Below are 21,855 nucleotides of genomic sequence, written 5' to 3' on the forward strand. Positions count from 1 at the left end.
GCTCTGGCTTCTTATATTTCAGTGTTCTCCATCTCTGTCACGCTTGTCCCTTTTTCCCCTCTTGCCCGTGGTTGGTGTGCGGGGAGGGGTGAGTGGCTGTGCAGGTGGCAGGGAGAGGTGGCCTCGGAGGTAAGTCTTTGGCAATGTCATGGGGTGTGCAAGGAGATCAAGGCCTGGCACCGGCCCAACCTTGGCCTCTGCAAGCAGGAGAGCACGCCCATCCGGCGGTGAGTCGGCAAATGTTCCCGGAGCACCTGATGTGTGCTTGGAGATACCTAGCTGCAGAAGGAAAACGGAGCCTGCCCTCAAGCAACTTGTTATCTCCTCGGGGAGGTGAGACACCTGAGACAGCCATAGGCAAGGCTGCAGGAGTAAGAGGGCTGGAATCGTCAAAGGTTACCTGGACGGTGAGCCTGGAAGCACAGGTAAGGTTTGCAGAAGCAGAGGGGGAGAGGGACAGCCTCGAGGTCTCAGCAAGATTGTTTGAAGAGCAGCAGGAGCTGGGGGTGGGGTGGGCAGGGAAGTGTGTTTTAAATAGCGCAGAGGACGGCAAGGAGTGATAACCCGGTGAATTAATGAGCAGGCGAGACCTGGGGAGGCCGTGCGGGATTCTGGCCTCAAGCCTGGTGCTGGGAGGGAGGCCAGAGGAACCCTGCTGGGGGTTCATCACCAGGGACCGGGACCAGGAGGGCGTCTGGGAGAGTGGAGGGCGGGGCACAGTTGCTGGAAGCCAGTGAAGGAAAGCATCACGGATGGGGATAAAGGAGTGGAATCGGTCACCACAGCGCCCAGGTTTGGAGCCCCTGGGATGGGGGAAAGGGTGGTATCTCCATGAGTTTGAAGGAAGAATGGTGAATTGGAAGCGGTGGTGACACACATTCAGGTGGGGAGGTTTGTTTCCAGCTAGGACAGGGTTTCCGAACATGTGGTGGTAGGCCCAGAAATGATGTTCAGTGGCCTGAAGAACATTTTGAAATTTAATGGTTATGTGTTTATTCTGCCTATTAGCGAAAGTATAGCCAGCAGCATTAAACTATCTGTTACGTCTTGGATATTTCTGTTCAGGAGGCTAAATTTATTTTGAATGAGATGCTTTAAAGGAAAATATTAAGCAAATGTAATGGGAAAGGCGGTCTACAGACATCAAAAATTAAGAAGTGGTATGAGACTTTTTGAAATTTAGGAAACCCCAATTTGGAGGTAAGATGATGACAGGTTTGGGAGAAAGGACAAGATCTTGGGCACTCGGAGTCATCAGCTTAGAAAGGGTCCTCAGAACCATGACAATGAGCTCTGGAAGGGACATAGAGCTGTGTGGACACAGGCGGGTAAGAGAGGGGCAGCTTACAAAATATGACCAAGTATTAGCTTTGCATTCATTAGTTAGAAAGTTAGTATTAGAAAATATCCCATTCATAAGAGTAACAAAAAACTATGGAATAGCTAGGAACAGCTTTAGCAAGAGATGCCTAGGATTGAAATACATTCAATCAACGAAACTGAAGTCCTTTTGAGATTTCACTAAAAAAAAATTTGATTAAGCAGAGTCATAACTTGTTCTTAAATAGGAGGACTCAAGAATTATATTAAAGATGGCAGTTTTCCCCAAATTCATCAATTCATTGCAGTCTCTAGATCCCAAAAGTATTATTTGGGAAACTTGACAGAATAATTAGAAAATTCATCCAGAGTGATAATGAGAAAAACCAGAACCATCTTGATGCAGTAGTGATGGGGAACTGCCTGATGAAATACTAAAATATGAAGTAAAATCATAGTCTGTGGGACTGACCCAGGGCAGTGTAATCCACCCAGATAAAAAGTCCAGAAACAGCTCCAAATGCACATGGGAATTTAGCACATAAGGGACAAAGGTGATATTTCAAATTGTGTGTGTGTGTGTGTGTATGATTTAGTTATTTAATAATTGTTTCTTGAACAATTAGCCAGTTGAGCGGAGCAGTGTGGGAAACTGGATGTCCATCTCATAGCGAAAGGTTTAAATGTAAAAACCAAACATTTGGAAAAGTAGGTGAATGTTCTCATCACCTTGGGATGGAGGAGGCCTGTCTAAAATGACATGAAAACTGGAAACAAAAAAACAAAAGATTTGTAAGTTTGATCACACTAATTAAAATGTCTATATGGCAAACTCAAGCTACAGACATTAAACTGGGAAAATATTCCTAATAGATGAAAAAAAAAAAGATCAATGATCATAATATATAAGGAAGGCTCACGAGTTATTGAGAAAAAAAAAGCAACCCAAAGAAATGTGAACAATGACCAGACAATTCTCCGAAGAAAAAGAAATGTCCAATAGATGTGTTCAACTGTACTGATAATTAAGGAATGCAAAATAAAGCAATAATAAAACTTTCACTTATCAGAGGAAACTAAAAAAAAAATGATAACATCCATCTGGCAGGTATATGCAGAACACAGGCATTCATTGTGTAAATGAAAATTAGTACAGCCTTTCTGGAGGCCAGTTTAATAATATTTATTAAAATTTTAAATGTGCAATTTTTACTTAGAAATTCCATTGCCAGGAATTTATCCTAGGAAATAGGTGTGCAGTTTTTACTTAGACATTCCATTGCCAGGAATTCATCCTAGAAAATAGTTACCCCAGTGTGCAAAGCTGAGTGTACAGCTATGTTATCGGGGCACTGCTTGAAATGATGAAAACTGGGAAACAACCCCAAATTCCATCATTGTGGCACTGGCTAAATAATTTATGGTGATAATGGAAAGCTGAAGCCATTGAAAAGATTGTAGAAGGTAACATTTCTAAACACAAGAAGCTGTTTACAATAAGTAAATGTGGGGGGAAGCAAGGTGCAGAAAAATATATACAGAAAAGCTCTGATGTTAGAAGAAAAAAGTATTTATTTGCAAATATCCAAGTAGGAAAAGTTCTGAAAAGCTGTCCACCAAATAGTTGATGGTGATTGTTTTGAGTTCTGAGACGAGAGGGGACTCAATTTGCTTTTCCCAAAGAGATTGCTTGTGTTTTTTATGTATGTCTTAATTCAGAAATCAGAAAAAATATATATATTTTTTAAAGTAGTAAAGCGTTCGAGAAGAATGAAGACAGGGAACAGGGAATTGTGGTCAGTGATCTGGGTTCAAATCCTAGACCAGTGCCTAGTTTCTCTGTTCTCTTATCTGTAAAATGGGGATAACAAGGGGATTGTTGAGATGAAAGGTCGATGAAGAGCGAGGCGTAGAGATCCGAGACAGAGATGGGCAGAGGTCGGAAAAAGACTAGAACCTTAGCAGAGCCCGTGTGGGGTGGGGTGAGGAGGGAGGCATGGCGGGAGGGGTGGGAGAAAGGGCCCGAGACAGGGACGATACAGGCATAGGAGGGTGCTGGGATCCAGGCCACACAGCCCTTCTCCCAGCTGAGATCGGCAACAAGCTCGAAGTTTAAAGACCTCAGGCTGTGCTGGAACGGATCCTCACTCAAGGGATGAAGGCAAAGGCACCTCCTGGGAAGCCAGCCTGGGTCCTGCTCTGATACCTGCTGCGACTCACCGGGGGCTTCACGACCCCTCCTGAGGATTGACTCATCCAGATGGTCACCAAGGTGCTTTCAAAGCAGACTTTCTGTCTTTTGAAATGACAGCAAAGCAGGGAACTCTAGGGCACGCATGGCCAAAGGTGAGAAGCCCTGGCACCCTCAGACCAAGAGGGAGAGTGGAGCCCAGGTAGGGGAGACCTCCACTGGGGATGCCAAGGATTCAAACCAATGGGGAGAGCAAAGAAGGAGCTCCCAGATAATATTCTGTCTCCATTTTCATGGCCCATCAAATATTTCAGCACTGAAGAGATTTCTATGAGTGACTACGAGGGGGGCATGTCAAAGGAGTGAACTGAAAGAGGCGTCCCATGACCAAACAATGGGATAATTCGAACATCGAGAATCCCAATAATTATAGTGGATTGAAACATAAATATTTTTAAATCCACGAGTTCATAGTAATAATAAAAAAAAATCGCTCACCTTTGAAGTATATTGGAGAATCAACTGATTATTTGGAAAGGGTAAGTAAAGGAAAGAATCTCTGCCTTTGGCAAATAGTAGGTGAAGGAACATTTCTCTTTCTAGAAATATCCCAGCTAAGAAATGAAGAAGGAATTTTAGAATTGGAATGCACAATTGTGCTGTTTCAAAGGGTGTATATCCCCTAGAAAAGCCATGTTTTAATCTAAATCCCATTTCGTAAAGGCAGAATAATCCCTATTCAATACTGTATGTTTGAAACTGTAATCAGATCATCTTCCCGGAGATGTGATTTAATCAAGGGTGGTTGTTAAACTGGATTAGGTGATGACATGTCTCCACCCATTTGGGTGGGTCTTGATAAGTTTCTGGAGTCCTATAAAAGAGGAAACATTTTGGAGAATGGGAGAGATTCAGAGAGAGCAGAACAGAACGACATAACTATGAGAAGCAGAGTCCACCAGCCAGCGGCCTTTGGAGATGGAGAAGGAAAATCCCTCCCGGGGAGCTTCATGAAACCGGAAGCCAGGAGAGAAAGCTAGCAGATGACTCCATGTTTGCCATGTGCCCTTCCAGCTGAGAGAGAAACCCTGACTGTGTTCACCATGTGCCTTCTCACTTGAGAGAGAACCCCTGAAGTTCATCAGCCTTATTGAACCAAGGTATCTTTCTCTGGATGCCTTTGATTGAACATTTCTATAGACTTGTTGTAATTGTAATCGGCCTTAGAACTGTAAACTAGCAACTTATTAAATTCCCCTTTTTGACAGCCATTCCATTTCTGGTATATTGCATTCCGGCAGCTAACAAACTAGAACCATGGAAGAATGGATCCAGGATTGAGGATCAGCAGCAGCTAATACCTAATATTGCACATCCTAAGAGATGACCAGACGCTATGTGTCTCCTGAAGTGTTCTTACCTCCAAAAAAATGAACCTGAGAATATGATCAAGCCTTTAGATGCAACTACCAATCGCAAGAAGTACAGAGAAAAGAGGAACACGTTAAATAGCAACAGGGGGGTGCAATAAGCCAAATTAAGACTGTGGGAAACTCCATCGGGCAAAAAAAAAACTGGATTCTTCAACGAATACATTACAAAGAAAAATAAAGAGATGGAGAGGTGACTGGTAGATCAAAGAGACTGAAATAAGACAGATTAACCTATTACAACTCTGTGGACCTTATTTGGATCCTAATTCAGTCAAACAAACTCTTTAAAAACCACATATTTGTGAAATAATTGGTAATATAAACACTGACTGGATAGTGGGTGATTTTAAGGAATTACTAATTTTATTAGTGTTTAGATGTGATCGTGTGTTATGGTTATGTATTTTTAAGAATCCTTAAAGAAGCACCTACTGAAATTGTAATGGAATAAATTATTTGGTGGCTGGGATTTGCTTCTAAATAAAATGGGGAGGGGGAAGTGCCTCGGAGAAGTGAGTTGATAATTGTTGAAGCTGGATGGCAGGTACATGAGTGTTCATTATATTATTTTGTCTCCTCTTGAGTGTGTCTGGAAGTTTCCACAATCAAAAGTTAAGAAAAAAAGTTAGCGTGGTGAATCAAAAATTTCCTCCTTGAAAAAAGTGAGAGTTGGGAAATGGATGATGTAGGTAGCACTTCTCAGGACACTCACTCACTCCTTTAATTTAAAATAAATTTATTTTACAAAAGTAATATATATTCATTATAGAAAGATATCACATACTGAAAAGCAAAAATTAATATCCCCAGCACCGAGAGGATGGCATTTAATAGCTTAATATGTCATGTTCTAGAACTTCATCTCTCTATATCTTATGTTTTTTAATAAAACAAGACAACCCTGCATGTGCTATTTTATAAGCTGCTTTTCTCAGTTAATGATCTCATCCCCTATGTCAATTGGTTCCTCTTATTTAATATTCAGACCATAGGTACATGTCCCCAATTGTCCCCCGAAGTGTCCTGGCATGGCAGGTGTATTCAGATTGGGATTCTTTTCAGAACCGTGCATCCCACATGGTGGTTGTTTTCCTTTATCTCTTCTAATCTGGCACGTCTTCTTTGCTTCTTTCTATTTTCATAACCCTGACCTGTGGGGTAGACTGAACCGGTTGTCCTGGACAATGCCGTACGTCCTGTCCAGGCGTGGCTGCTTCCTCGAGGTGCCGCTCACCTGTGGGAACCTCTGAGTGCTTGTAGATCAGACCCAGGTGTGTGCACTGTCAGGGCAGACCTGGTGCCCTGCCCCCCCCCAAAGCATGCTCCTTGAGTGGCCGCCGCACACAGACCCCAGCTTCCACTGCCCCGTTGCCACCTCCAAACTGCCCCTCAGGTTGGGGTGAGGGGTGCGTATCCAGACCACACACTGACCTCTGCCACCCCAGGGCAAATGCCTCTCACAATGGCCTGCAGCCAGAATCCACGGGTGGAGGCACCAGAGAGGGCACCCCCGCCAGTTAACAAAACTTTCCGCTGACCAAGTGGCGACCTTATGCTGATGATGTCTGAATTCTTGCCCAGAGATGGGTGGAACAGAGAGTCAAACACATTCCAGAAATTTCAGAGCAATGAGGGGAAACCTGGTAAAATTAGAACTAGAAATGTGCGATAGTACTTCACTGCCCATTCAGAGCTGAAGACATTTTGCTTATTTGGTAACATCAAATGTGTCCTTGCATTTTCATCATGAAACTGTCATGGTTGGTCTACTTAGAAAAGGAAATTTTTTTTGGGGGGGGGATATGGCCCCATCCCCCATTCTGAGTTTGGGGCTGGATGAGTAAAAAGATCCATGGAGAAAAGTTCTTTCTCCTCTCCTGTGTTTTTTCTTTCTTCCTTTTCCACCTGGAAGGTCGTAAGATAAGTTCCTAAGAGGAAATTCTTATAGAAACAAACCCTGTGCTTCTGGGGTAGCAAGAGCCCCTGATAACGAAATAGACCTGAGGAGGGACAAGTCAGCTTCTAGAATTCCTTCCGGGGTGGAAAGGCGTCATCTACCCTCTTCCCCTGAAAAGAGATAGGAGACTCCCACCCAATCTTATCCTCCTCAACCACTTCTCTGAGAGAGACCAGTCCCATCCCACCCTTCTGAGGGTGGAAGGTGATGCTCCCTTCCTTTGACATTCTGAAGGACAGGGAGGAGCCCTCTGCAGGACCAGGGACACTGACCCCGCCAACCCACAGATCCCTGCTCTTTACACCTTGGAGGGGGAGGCCACTCGGGCTTTACGGAGTGCACGTGGGGCCAAGGAGGATGCACAAGGACAGCAGAGGAGCCAGCCATTGCTCCTGGAGCAGAAGACTTCCAGGTGCCAAGGACAAAGCACAGAGCACTGGACGGGGGCTGGGAGAGGACAGAAGGGCACAGCGGTGGGGCCTCCCTGCCAGAGGAGGCAAGAAGCAGCTGTCCCTCCCAGAAGCAGGAATGGGATGAGGCCAGATGGCCAGAAAGTGACCTAGGGACACACTGATAGTGGGACCGCAGCACGAGAGGAAGCTGCGCCTGCCAGGTGTGGTAGTAATTAGCGAGTTAGAGCAGTCGTTCTCGGCTAGGGCAGTTCTGCCATCCAGAGAACACCTGGCCAGGTCTGGAGACAAATTTGGTTGTCACAGCTGGAAGTGGGGGTGGAGGATTGCTCCTGGCATCTAGTGGGTAGAGGTCAGAGATGCTGCCAAAACATCCTATAATGCACAGGACTCCCTCCACAGCAAAGGAATGTCTGGTCCAAAATGTGAACGTGTTGAGGTTAGGAACCCCGAGTCAGAGCATGGTGCCCTTAGAGTCCTCTAGTAAAACCTGGCAACTGTTTTCCACCTACAAGTTTATGTTTATTTTCGAGTGTGCCAAGAAGACATTTTATTTCTAATTTAGACGAGGAGGGGAGAAGATTACACACAAAACCTTCCTCAAGTTCTAACCTTAGTCACTTGCTAGCATTTCAGGTCTACGTTATTTCTATGTTATCAACAACTTACTGGCCCCTGATGCATACACAATGAAAGCTCTGAAATCATATTTCTATTTTTTGAATCACCTTTACTGAAATATAATTTACATATAATAAAATGTACCCATTTTAAGTCTAGAGCTTAATGAGTTTGAGCTACACCCACAAGTTTTTAAAAGCTTTTAACCATTATACCTCCAGAATGATGATTAAAAACATGGACTTTGAAGTCAATCAGACTGGGTTCAAATCCCAACCCTGCCATTTAGGAAGTCTCTTCTCATCGGCAAAAGTGGATTAATTGTATCCACCTGGCGGGTCATCGGGAAGGTGGAAACTGATGCCACACTTGAAGTACTTAGCACAGCACCTGCCTGGCACATGGAGACGTGCTTTATGGGTGGTAATAAAAGTCGTGCTGTTCAGTGTTCTCTCCATTTCATGATTGAAATGAAATCATGATTTCATTTCATTATCACTTGGCTGAGAGAGTCCTTTTATCCTCTATCCACATCTTCCCAGGATGATTGCACCCTTTCAAGTTACAATACTCATATGTGCACATGTGATTCCCATACTCGTCTCTCCAGCCTCAACCTCTCTCCTGCACTCTGGAAGACCAGGGCAGTTTCCCCGCAGCCCACCTCAAAGCCACCGTGTCCACAACTGAACCCATTCTCCTTCCCCCAGACCACTAGCCGCATCCTAGACAGCCCATCTCAGACAGTGACATCACATCCATCCTAAAGCAGAAATCTTTTTGTAGAAATACCTGCTTCTCTTCTCTCTCCTACTCACCCTTTGTTAATTAAGACATCCATTTAACCGCTTTCAAACAGACCCAGATTCCAGTGGTTTAACCTAAATGGGAAGACATTTCTTGCTCATATTAGTATCTGGAAATAATGGTCTGGAGTAGATCCAAAGGCTCCAAAATCTCAGGGGTCTAGGCTCTCTCTGATTTGTCCCTTGGTTCCACCATGTCAGGTGGAAGAAGGGAAAAGATAGCACATACCTGCCATTTAGGGACATGACTTCTGCTAACGTCCCACTGGCCGGTGCTGTCACATGGCCACACCTGGCTGAAAGGGAAGTTTGGAAATGTGGACTTTAGCTTGGGCAACCATGTACCCAGATGAAAATTCTACTATAGTAGAAGAAGAAGAAATAGAAGCAGGGGAGAATGGATATCGAAAGGCAGCAGTCTCTGCCACTTGCCCTTCCTCAGTTCTCCCAGGAAGTTCCTGCTTCCCTGCTCCTTTAAGCCTGACGGATTCCAAGTTACCTGACTGTCTTCTTTGGCAGGTATGTGTACCATGAGGGCAGAAGTCGATCAGATGCTCTTTTCTTCAGTTAAATTTTGGATGCTTAAACAATAACTTTCTTTTAGGGAAAACTTAGGCACAAAAGCAGAAGGAATAGCATAGAGGAACCCTGGTGCCCACCATCGCCTAATAATTACCAACCCATGACCAAAACCTTTTCACTTCACCTCTCCCTCTTTCCCCCTTTCCCATGTTTTTGTTGAAATAGATCCTGGACATTCTATCATTTCATCTATAAATATATTAGTATGTATTTCTAAAAAAGAAAGTCTCATAAACACAACACACACAGATTATCACAATACCACCATTCCTCAAAAAACACAATGATTAAACAAAACAAAAACACATAACGATGATGTCCTAGTGTCATCAAATATGTAGACAGTGTCAGGCGGGCTCTGCCCAGGGCCCCAGAACTCAGTGAGGGGCCGGCAGGTAATAGCAAACCCAGGAGGGCAGGGTCTGACCAGGGTACGGTGTAAGCACAGAGAGGGGGGTATCTGGGAAGGATTTAATGATAATAACACCACCTATATCAGTTGGGGTTCTCCAGAGAAACAAATGCAATGGTATATATGTAATAAAAGAGATTTATTGTAAGGAACCAGCTCTTGTGACCATGGGGGCTGGCACGTCTGAACTTCGTGGGGCAAGCTGTAAGCTGGCAACTCCAACAAAGGTGATGGTGAAGTCCTTAGCTCGAATTCCCCAGGGGAATTCTGGCAAGAGCCGGTGCTGAAGTTGAGGCAGAAAATCTTCTGACCTCTGAAATCCTCAGTTCTGTCTTTTAAGATCCCCGACTGAGTGGATGAGGAAAGTTCCCACATTGCTATGAGCAATCACCTTTGTTAACAGTAGATGCGATCAACTGATTATAGACCCAAGTCCCATCTATGAAATACCGTCACGGTGATAAACAGGCCAATGCTTTAGCAAACAAGTGGATGCCAAGTTACAGGTTGTTCTAGTTTGCTAGCTGCCTGAATGTAATGTACCAGAAACGGAATGGCTTTTTAAAAGGTGAATTTAATAATTGCTAGTTTACAGTGCTAAGGTTGAGAAAATGTCCCAATTAAAACAAATCTATAGAAATGTCCAATTTAAGGCATCCAGGGAAAGACACCTTGGTTCAGGAAGGCTGATGATGTTCAGTGTTTCTCTCTCAGCTGGAAGGGCACAAGGTGAACATGGCGGCATCTGCTGGCTTTCTCGTGGCTCTACCAAGAAGGGACTCTCTCCAAAATATTTCCTCTTTTAAAGGATTCCAGTAAGCAACTCTACCTTCAGTAAGTGGAGACACACCTCCATGGAAATCTAATAAAAAATTACCACCTACAATTGGGTGGGTCCCATCTCCATGGGAACAATCAAAATGCTCCCACCAAGCTATATTGAATGAGGATTAAAGGACATGTTTTTTTCTGGGGTCCACTGCAGATTCAAATTGGCATACAGGTGAAATTAGCCAACTCACTAATGTTTAGCGCCAGATTTTGATGCAATGGGCACCACCCACCACCTTTAATCCTCATACCATCTAAGAGGTTGGGATTTTGTTAGGTTGAACCATTGAAGATTGCCATTTTTATCAGTCATATATGGCAGAGTATTGGCAATTCAAGATAATTCAACCTAATAGCAGCTCTACTTTGCAGATTAAAGACTCTGCTGCACAGAGTAGGCAAGAAACTTGCCCAAAGTCACACAGCAAGTGTGTGGCAGAGAAGGGATCCAAAATCAGAGTGTCTGACTCCAAAGCCTCCCTGGAAGCTTGTCCTGTGGAAAATCCTTCAATAAATAAGGCTTGATTCCTCTGTTCCGTGCACTTATAATCTGATGAATGGGCAGTCCATGAAAAATGGTAAACTAAATAGCAGTTCAAGAGATAAACAAGCGTTGAACGCAGCTGCGTAAGAATGTCACAGAGCCGTCTAGTATTTTTTGGCTAATGAATGGGAGAGCAAGACATTCTTTTTCTAAAAGTTGGCAACAGAGACGAGCCAGGACTCCAGGCTGGTGTGACCTGGGAAGGCTCCCAAGAAGAAGGGAATTTGAACTGAGGAAGGCTCATTTAAAGATGGGAGGAATGATGAGTTGTGATAACTAATAACCGTGCTGTTCAATGCTTTGTTTGATTGTGGGGGCAAATGGAGGCACAGGTGCTCCTTCAGCATGCCTGCGGATTTCTTCCTGCCATGTCTTTCCACGCGTCTTATTTTGTGTGCGTGAGTCTGTTTATGTTTTCTATGTCTCCGCATTCTTCTTTCTCTCTTTCCCTGCCCTCTCCCCTTCCTGCCTTTATTTTTCAGTCTCAATATGTCCACCCTCACCTGTCTCTCCCCATATCTTTGTTCTATAATTGGTCACCTATAAATTCTAAGTATATCTTTCATCATTTTTATTACACATAGTCAATTGTTTGATGTGCCCGACCCCTAACTTAAAATGCAAAGGAATGGAATGTTCCAAGACACCACCTAAAACCTCGCTTCCATTTTATCGCCCCTTCCCCCTAGCCCTTTGTTTAATTTGTTTTTATTTTTGTCAAGTTTAACTCATGTGCATAATTTTAAAAAGTAAAATCACGTTAAAAGGCTTATCATAAAAAAAGCAACCCCACCTCCCCATACTCTGGTTCCCACTTCTCAGCGGCAGCCACTTTCAAGTCCTTTGACTTTCTTCTGCTGTGCTCCTATGTGTTTCTGCATTGATATGTATATTTTTTCAAGTTTTATATATTATCTATGACTTCTTAAAACAGAAAATGCGATTTAACTCTTAACACCCCACACAACTCCCACCCCTATAACTTCTGCTTCCCCATCTTCCCAGCGCAGGTATAGCATAATTTTTTATCAGATCAGAATTCAGTGTTTATGAGATTATTATTATATAAATATTATCTATAGCAGAGCCATGAGAAAACCAGTGTAACAGGTGCCCGGCTGGCAACGATGCCAGATGAGCCTTGTTCCAGGTTCGTTAGTCTCCACGCTAAAAGAATTGAGAGAGGAGCGGACCAGTAAAAATAAGTAGTAAAGTTCATTAAAGAGAAAGAGAGTACACGTTAAAGAGAGAACATGGGCTGTTCAAGGGAGAAACGCCCTGAGTGGAGTAGGTTAGCTCGTTTTGTAGGGAGGTTTTCGTGGTGGCAGGTTTCCATGGTAACTTTTGAAAACCCGGTGTCTTCTTTGTGCAGGTTGTCATAGGGACCTTACACCGTCAGGGGTTTACATGGTTTATATTAATCAGGTGCTTCATTGTCTCAGGAAGCGATAACTATTGATGCTTGTGGCTAGCCCTTCACATATACAAAATTTGTCTTTAGGCAGATATTGAACAATCTTTACAACCCTGGGCTTTCTGTTATTCCACTAAGTTTGCTTCGGGCAAATGATTTTGCAAACATGGTTTGGGGAGATTTAGATGGTTTGGGAAGGTTTGGGGACTGTAAGGGAAATTTTTGTCCCAGGAGGTTTGCAGTTTGCATTAATTCCTTTGGAGCTAGATAAGAAACAAGGAACTTGCAGTTTGTTTATTAACTGTTTTAGAGCTAGATAGGAAACCAAGTACCCACGGTTGTTCTATTTTATCCTGCTTTACTTTTTCTTTGGAGTTTTCTTCCCCTGGAGTTGTCTCCATCTTTTATTTGTCTCGTTACTAATTCAGTCCCATGGAGTGGTGGATCAGCCTGTTTTTTTTTTTTTCTCTTTTTTTTCTTTTTCTTGGAGATATCTGTCCTTTAGCCCTTCGCCCTCCTCTTGCACTCAGGAAGGTTTGCTCTAGGCTGGGCACAGCTCTCCTCCTGGGATTCGCCTCTCACCTCTCTCCCCTCAGCTGGCACTTCTGTTCGCAAGTGCCAAGTCTCCCCATTCTTAAGACCATTTCCTCATTTTGTTGGCATCTATCCTTCAGTAGTGTGAAAGGATGCCTGGGAGATAACTCTTTTAAGAACTCATAGGTCTGAAAAATGTCCTTATTCTACCCTAACTGTGGTGATAGCTTGGCTAGGTACAGAATTCAAGGTGTGCACTCATCTTCCCTCAGAAGTTTGAAGACATTGCTTTAGGGTCTTCCAGTTTTCAATAATAGTGTTGAGAAGTCTGAAGTCATTCGGATTCTCTATCTTGTCTCTCCATAAACTTTCAGGATCTTTTCTTTGGCTTCAGTGTTCTGAAATTCCAAGATGATTTGTCTTACTATGGGTTTATTTTATCCATTGTATTGGATACAGATGAGCCCTCCATACCTAGAAATTCAGATTCTTCAATTCTGGATATATTTCCAGAGTTATTTCTTTGATAATTTCTTCCCCTCTCGTTTTCTGTTTATGAAACCTGTTTTTTGAAGATGGGTCTAACTCCTGACCTGATGCTCGAATTTTTTCTTTTTTTCTCTTCTATTTTTCATCTTTGTACGTGTTCTATCCAAGAGCTTTTTTTCCATCTTTCTTTTCCAAACCTGCTATTGAATTTTTTACGTTAAATAACTTATTTTTAATCCCTAGGATATTTTTTGTTGTTCTCTAAATGCCTTCTCAATGGTCTCCTGTATTTGCTTCAGGGATAAAATATCCTTATCTATCCAACAATAATAATTATGTGGAGTTTTGCTTGCTTGTTTGTTTCCTTCAACTCTTGCTTTTGCTTCCTCCAAGGTCATTTTTTCCCTCTTCATTGCATTGGTCTCTGTCTTTCATATCAAAAGCTGGTGTGACCTTCAACTTACTATTTACATATCAATATCCCACAGTCTTTCTCTTGGGTCAGTGAGTTACTCCAGAGAAGGCTCCCCAGAGTCATTCATCTGCAGCAAAGAGAGATTAGGATCCTGGCTTCTGGCACTTAGAAAGGTGAGGAAAGGGAAAGAGAAACTCTGAACTTCATGGGCCTTTCTTCGTGAAGGTAACCTCTTGTTAGTGCCTTAGTTTGTGCATTTCTATAGACTTGCTTTAATTGGGACATTTTCATGGCCTTAGAATTGTAAACTTGCAACTTAATAAATCCCCTCTTTTAAAAGCCATTGCATTTCTGGTGTGTTGCATTCCAGCAGCTTGCAAACTAATTTACATACTATAAAGTTCACCCATTTAAAGTGTACAATTCAGTGACTTTTGAGAATATTTACAAAATTGGCAACCAACACCATAATCTAATTTTAAAACATTTGCATCACCCCCAAAAGAAACCTTGAACCCATTAGCAGTCACTCTCCATCCCACCCCCTCCCAGCCCCTGGCAACCCTAATTCCTCTTTTTTAACCTCTTGGAAAGTCAACATCCCCTCTTCAGCCTGAACTGGGGGAGGGAATGTCCTTTTGCACGAAATGGTGAAGAGGAACTGGGAATTTGTTTCTTTCATAGATTATTTTTTAGGTTATTACTGTGGTAACCATAAATACAACCCAAAGCTTCCCGTTTTAACCACTTTCATGTATACAATTCAGTGATATTAAGTGCATTCAGTTTTTTGCTACCATCACCAAAATCCATTACCAAAGCTTCTCCATCACCCCAAGCAGAAGCTCTGTACCCAATTAAGTAACAACTCCCCATTCTGTCCCCAGCTCCTAGTTACCTATAACCTAGTTTCTTTCCCTACGAATTTGCTTATTCTAGATATTTCTAATAAGTGAAATTTTATATTTGTCCTTTCGTGGTTTAACTTAACATGATGTCTTCAAGGTTCATCCATGTGGTGACATAGGTCAGAACCTCATTCCTTTTATGGCCGAATAATATTCCACTGTGCGGATAGCCTGCATTTTGTTTATCTAATCATCCATTAACAGACCCTTGGGTTGTTTTCACCTTTGGCCTCTTGTGAATAATGTGGCTATGAATATTGATGGACAGATATCTGTTCATTCCCTGATTTCAATATTTTTGGTTATATACCTAGAAGTGGAATTGCCACGCCATATAGTAATTCAATGTTGAACTTTCTAAGGAACCGCCAACCTATTTTCCACAGTGATTGTGCTAGTTTGCATTCCCATCAACAGTGCGTGGGGGCTCTTATTTCTCTCAATTCTCACTGACACCTGTTATTTTCCAAAAACAGGAGACCATTAGAAAAAGAACCCTCATATTAGGGTTGCCAGGGGCTGGGAAGGGGGTGGGATGGGGAGAGACTGCTAATGGGTACAAGGCTTCTTTTGGGGGTGATGCAAATATTCTAACATTAGATTGTGTGTTGATTGTCAACTTTGTAAATATACTCAAAAGTCACTGAATTGTAAATTTAAATAGGTGAACTTTATGGTATGTAAATTACATATAAATAAAACCATTAAGAAATGTGGGGAACAAAAAGTACCACTGGAGCAGAGGGTCTAATAGGATAAGGGACAACCCTCCCTTTCTTTGCTTTTCTAAGTGCCTTAAGCCAAAAACTAATAGTAAAAAAGCCCGGGCAGTAAGAACACTGATGTTGATGGATTAAGCTTCCCAATCAGGGGACATGGACTGGCAGAATGGATTAGGGAACGGGACCCATCTAGATGCTGTCTCTACTCAAAGGACATAAGGGCAAGGACACAAACGGACATTTGCACACCAATGTTTATAGCAGAATTATTTACAATTGCCAAGAGATGGAAACAGCCAAAATGTCCATCAATGGACGGGTGGCTAAACAAACTGTGGTATATACATACGATGGAATATTATGCAGCTGTAAGACAGAATACAGTTATGGAGTATGTAAAACATGGATAGACCTTAAGGACATTATGCTGAGTGAGATTAACCAGAAACAAAAGGTTTTGTATGGTCTCACTGATACGAACTGACGTTAGTGAATAAACTTGGAGAATTTCATTGGTAACAGAGACCATCAGGAGATAGAAATAGGGTAAGATATTGGGTAATTAGAGCTGAAGGGATACAGATTGTGTAACAGGACTGAATGTAAAAACTCAGAAATGAACAGTGCAATGCTACCTAACTGTAATACAATTATGTTAAAACACTGAATGAAGCTGAATGTGAGAATGATAGAGAGAGGAGGGCTGGGGCACAAATGAAATCAGAAAGAAAGATAGATAGACGACAAAGATTGAGATGGTATAATCCAGGATTGCCTAGAGTGTATAATGACAGTGACTAAATGTACAAATTTAAAAAATGTTTTTGCATGAGGAAGAACAAAGGAATGTCATTACTGCAGGGTGCTGAAAATAGATGGTAATTAATATTTTAAAATTTCAACTTATGTGTGAGACTAACACAAAAAAATATTTATTTGGTACAAAATTAAAAAAAAAATTTAGTCCGCATTGAGTAGGACAGACAGAATTCACTTTCACAAACCTGGCTTTATATATTAAAACTAGCTATTTTACATAACATCCTCCCTTGGACAAGCTTTTCAAATTCTAGTCAGCATTGATTACAATAAACAAAATTCACTTTACAAAAAAAAACAAAACCAATAGTAGCCATCCTAGAGGGCATGAAGGCTATCTCATTGTGTTTTCTTTGTTTGTTTTTGCATGGGCAGGCACCAGGAATCGAACCCAGGTCTCCAGCATGGCAGGCGAGAACTCTGCTGGCCCACCCTCATTGTGTTTTTTTGTTTTTTTTCACATGGGCAGGCACTGGGAATCAAACCCGGGTCCTCTGGCATGGCAGGCAAGCATTCTTGCCTGCTCAGCCACCATGGCCCACCCACCTCATTGTGTTTTGATTGGCATTTTCCCAATGACCAATAGTGTTGAGCATCATTTCATGTGTTTATTGGCCATTTCTATATCTTCTTTGGAGAAGTATCTATTTATGTTCTTTGCCCATTTTTTTATTTGAGTTGTTTGTCTTTTATATTCTGGATATTAAATACTTAATAGATATATTTTCTCCCATTCTGTAGGTTATCTTTTTGTTTTCTTGATAATGTCCTTTGATGCATAAAAAGCTTTAATTTTTTATTTTATTTTATTTTTGGCATGGGCAGGCTCTGGGAATCGAACCCAGGTCTCAGTATGGCAGGCGAGAATTCTGCCACTGAGCCACCATCACACTGCCCAAAAAGCTTTAATTTTGATGAAGTTCAATTTATCTGCTTTTTCTTTGGTTGCTTATGCTTTTGGTGTCATATCTATGAAATTATTGCCGAATCCAAGATCACAAATATTTATACAGATATTTTCTTCTAAGAGTTTTATAGTTTTAGCTCTTATATTTAGATCTGATCTATTTTGAGTAAGTTTTTTTACATGTCATGAGGCAGGGGTCCAACATCTTATGGATTTCCAGTTTTTGCAACACCATTTGTCAAATAAATTATTCCTTCCCCATTGAGTGAACCCTTGTCAAATATCAGTTGGCTATAGATGTGTGGGTTTAATCTCTAAACTCTCAATTCTATTCCATCATTCCATTTGTCTGCCCTTACACCAGTACACTCTGTTTTAATTACTGTAGCTTTGTAGAAAGTTTTGAAATTTAAAAACATGAATCCTTCAATTTTGTTCTTCTTCTTCCAGTTCATTTTGGTTTCTCAAGGCCGCCTGTCACTCCATAAGAATTTGATGACCAGCTTTTCCGTTTTTGCAAAAATCGCTGCTGAAATTTCTATCGAGACTGTGTTGAATTTGTCAATCACTTTGGCATCTTAATAATATTAAGTCTTCCGATGCATGAACAGGGGATATCTTCCCATTTATTTAGGTCCTTAACTTCTTTCAGCAATGTTTTCTAGTTTTTGGTGTACCAGTCTTTTACATCCTTGGTTACATTTATTCTTAGATATTGTATTCTTTTAGATGCTGTGGTAGTTTGGAGCTAGGTACCCTGGAAAAGTATGTTCTTATACTTGGCCCATGCCTGTGGGTGTGAATTCTTGTAAATGGCACCTTTTAATGAGATTATTTCAGTGAAGGAGTGCTCCAAATCTGTTGGAATGGGTCTTAGTCCCATTACTGAAGGCTCTGTAGAGAAGGTCACAGCAAGAGAGAGAGGAGGGAACAGTATGCAGCTGAATGCCAAAGAAACCCAAAAGAGAATGGAGAAGCCAGGGGGAGGTTTCCATGTGCATTGGCATGTGATAGGAAAGCCAAGGACCAATGATAGCTGGCACTCAGCCCCAGAACACCACAGTCTTCTGGGGAAAAGTATCATATTAATGATGCCTTGACTTTGAACTTCTCCTAGCCTCAAAACCATCAACCAGTAAATTCCCGTTGTTTAAGCCAACCCATTGCATGGTACTTGCTCTAGCAACAAGGAAACGAAAACAGATGCTATTATAAATAGAATTGTTTTCTTGATACTTCTATAGAATTTTATTGAATTTCTTTTGTTCATCCTTACTTACACTCTCACTTTCAGGAATACCTGGTCTCTCCAATGCCTGAGCCTCTGGGATTCTGAGAAGCAGCCAGCTTGCTTCAAACTTTTCCCGTTGCTGACTTAGGTCTTAGCATTCTCTGTTCTGCTGAAACTCAGTTATTACAGTCCGTTTGTTTTTCAACTTCAAAACATTTTGCTGTTGTTTTTCTTTCTGTATACTTTGTCCTTGAGCATTTATATCTTGAAAGAATTTCTCTTTCACTATCATTTTATTGGCATTGCAATAAGGAGTGGAGATAAACATGGGTGTCTAATCCTTTATATTTACCCAGGATTTCAAATTGTGTTACTTCTGAGTGATATGCTCTCCGATTTTTTTTTTCTCTTGCAGGTGAGTGGCCTTGATTAAAAAAAAAATTTTTTTTATTAACTCAGTGTAAAAATATATGTGATTTCAGCCAACCAATGACTCTGCTTACCTGAATGTGCTTCTGCAGAAATTTGAGAGAAAGCTGGCAATAGAATAGCCAAGCTACGAAACTTAAGGACAACGAAGTCATTAAGATCCCTGAAAATGGCTACGATACATTGTGTCATTAAAAATTTGTTTGAAATATATATATATATATATATATATATACAATTTCGATCCTGGGTTTTGGTACATATATATTGTGGAAAATAGTCTGGCAGTTTCAGAAACAGTTAAACATAGAGTTATAATAGGACCAGCAATTCCATTCCTAGGTATATACCTGAGATAATTGGAAATATATGTCCATGAAAAAACATGTACACAATTGTTTAGCTATCCCTAATAGCGAAAAAGTGGAAATGACCCAAATGTCCATCAAATGATGTATAAAGAAACAAAAATGTGGTCTATCTAGACAACTGAATATTATTCAGTCATAAAAAGGAATGGAGTTCTGATACAGGCTACAACAGGGATGAGCCTATTATCTTATGTGAAAGAAAACAGACACAAAAAGACACGTTTCGTACAATTGCATTGATATTGAATGCCCATATTGAGAAATTAGTAGCTGTTACTAGTGGATTAGTAGTTATTAAGGGATGAGGAGGAGGGGGGAATGGGGAATGACTGCTAACGGGTGCAGTGTTTCTTTTCGGAATGATGAAAATGTTCTGGAATGAGATGATTGTGATGAGTGTATAGCTTTGTGAATGTCTTAGGAACCACTAAACTGTACTCTTGAGACTGATGATTTGTGGAATGTGACTATGTGTCAATAATATATACATATATATATGATTAAGGATAAGAATGAAAGAGAGAACAACAATTGAAACCATTGCTAGTTATTGGCAGGAGGCCTCAGTTCCTCCCCATGTCATCCTCTCCACATTGAATGTCTCCATGACGTGGTGGCTGGCATCCCCCAGGATGGGCAGTCCCAAAGAGAGCAATATGGAAGCACTGGATCTTTTCAGACCTAACTCAGGAGTCATAAACCATCATTTCCATCACAATTGATTTGTTAGAAGTAAGTCCCTAAGTCCAATAAGCATTCAAGGGGAGGAGAATGAGATTCTTCCTTCTAAAGGGAGGAGAATCCCAGAATTTATTTTAGTAACACCACAACCAATATACGATACATACTTAATCACATGTTTCGTATCCTCTTCTACTGTGAGAACATCCCCACAGCAGGGCTCTGACACAGGGCCTGGCACTGAGGAGGTAACCAGTGGCTATTTAACTGCTATTTACTCAGTCACCCTAATTGGGCCAGTTGGACTTTCTCTGGCTCCTGAGAATGAACTCAGACAACTCAGATGCTGTGGTCCAAGCTACCTCACCTCTTCTCTAAATGCCCTGAATACTCTCTCAGCAAATTCCTCAGATTTAATTTGGACATTTCTAGGCTTGAGATGAGATATTAAGTGTAATGCTGCAGAGCCTAAAATCCAACATGCATATTTCAAAGACAGGAAACTCAATGTCCAAATTGTGAGTCTTTCCTTTTCTCACACCTGCTGCTCCCTTTGTGCTCATCATCCTAAGCAGGGACGTACAAGACCCAAACCCCATTCTGTATACCCAGATCTTCTTCCCCCAACAACTATTCAGGCACCAAATCCTGTAGTTCAGGGACAGGGATCCATGGAGGAAACACCCAGTTAGAGCAGGGGTTGTTTGGATCCATATGCACGCCGAGCATTGCCTATGGACTGAATCAATGATGTCTCATATACCTATTCATGGTTCCAGTTGATATAAATAACCTGTTAATTAATAAAATGCCAAGTCACCTAAAAGTATTCTCAAAGTAGTCTTTTGTCATTGTGCATTTTTCAATCAGGCAGCACAACCTATCTTCATGGGGTTCAGTGAAACTTGTTGGTATTAAAAAGATCTCTTTTCTTTCTTAGGATGGATTGCATGGTGTGAGACTAAAACTGTTTAAAAAATAAACAGAAAGATAAAAGTGCTGGGAAAAATGTGGAGAAAGAGATGTACCTATTCACAGTTGGTAGGGAAGTAGAATGGTGCAGCCCCTCTGGAGGGCAGTGTGGTAGTTCCACAGGAGGCTAAATATAGGGTTGCCATATAATACTGCTAACCCCATTATTAGGTGTATACTTGGAGGGATGAAAGCAGGATCACAAATGGACATTTGCACACTAGTGTTTATGGCGGCAATATCCACAATTTCAATGGATGGAGATGGCCTAAGGGTTCATCCATTGGCTGTTGAAGGAAGGGCAAATTGGTGTATACATACAATGGAATATTGAGAGGCTGCAAAAGGAATAAAGTCTGTGACACATACAACTAGATGAATGAAACTTGATTGCATTATTTCACTATGTTGCGTGAAATAAGCCAGAAGCAAAAATAGAAATATTGTAAGGCCTCACTAATATGGACTAACTTTAATGTGCAGACTCCAAAGCTTGAATTGGAGACCATAGGTTATCAGGAGATAGAACGTGGGCAAAGATTGGGCAATCACAATTAAGGAGTACAGAATGTTCAATAAGACTTATTGTAAAGGTTTCTGGATTGTAAGCTCTTACAGCAGTCATATCTTTCCTGAGTGTTAACTGTTCTATCTAAATTCAGAGATGCTGAGCTTTTTGTGTATAAGCTGGTAGTTCCCTGGAACTTTGGGTATCTGTGTGACATCTGAGACTCAGAGTTCTGTTGCTCTCAAAGTCAGCATTACCCCATACATGAAATGTTAAAGGACCTGAAAAAGAGATCAGACTTCAATTAGAGATATGAATGAAGCTGATCTGGTTTAGACTAAGGTAAAT

At 41.5% G+C, this 21,855-nt stretch overlaps 1 non-coding gene across 1 annotated transcript; it reads left to right on the forward strand.

Annotated features, from left to right (window-relative positions):
- Positions 1 to 19,025: 19,025 nt before the first annotated feature.
- On the forward strand, positions 19,026 to 19,156 carry LOC143667850 (small nucleolar RNA SNORA33). Its single transcript, XR_013168160.1, has one exon. It is a non-coding gene; the product is annotated as a small nucleolar RNA SNORA33 (small nucleolar RNA).
- The last annotated feature ends 2,699 nt before the right edge of the window (positions 19,157 to 21,855 follow it).

The sequence above is a fragment of the Tamandua tetradactyla genome, chromosome 23 (genome assembly GCF_023851605.1).
Source record: "Tamandua tetradactyla isolate mTamTet1 chromosome 23, mTamTet1.pri, whole genome shotgun sequence".
Classification (NCBI taxonomy): domain Eukaryota; kingdom Metazoa; phylum Chordata; class Mammalia; order Pilosa; family Myrmecophagidae; genus Tamandua; species Tamandua tetradactyla.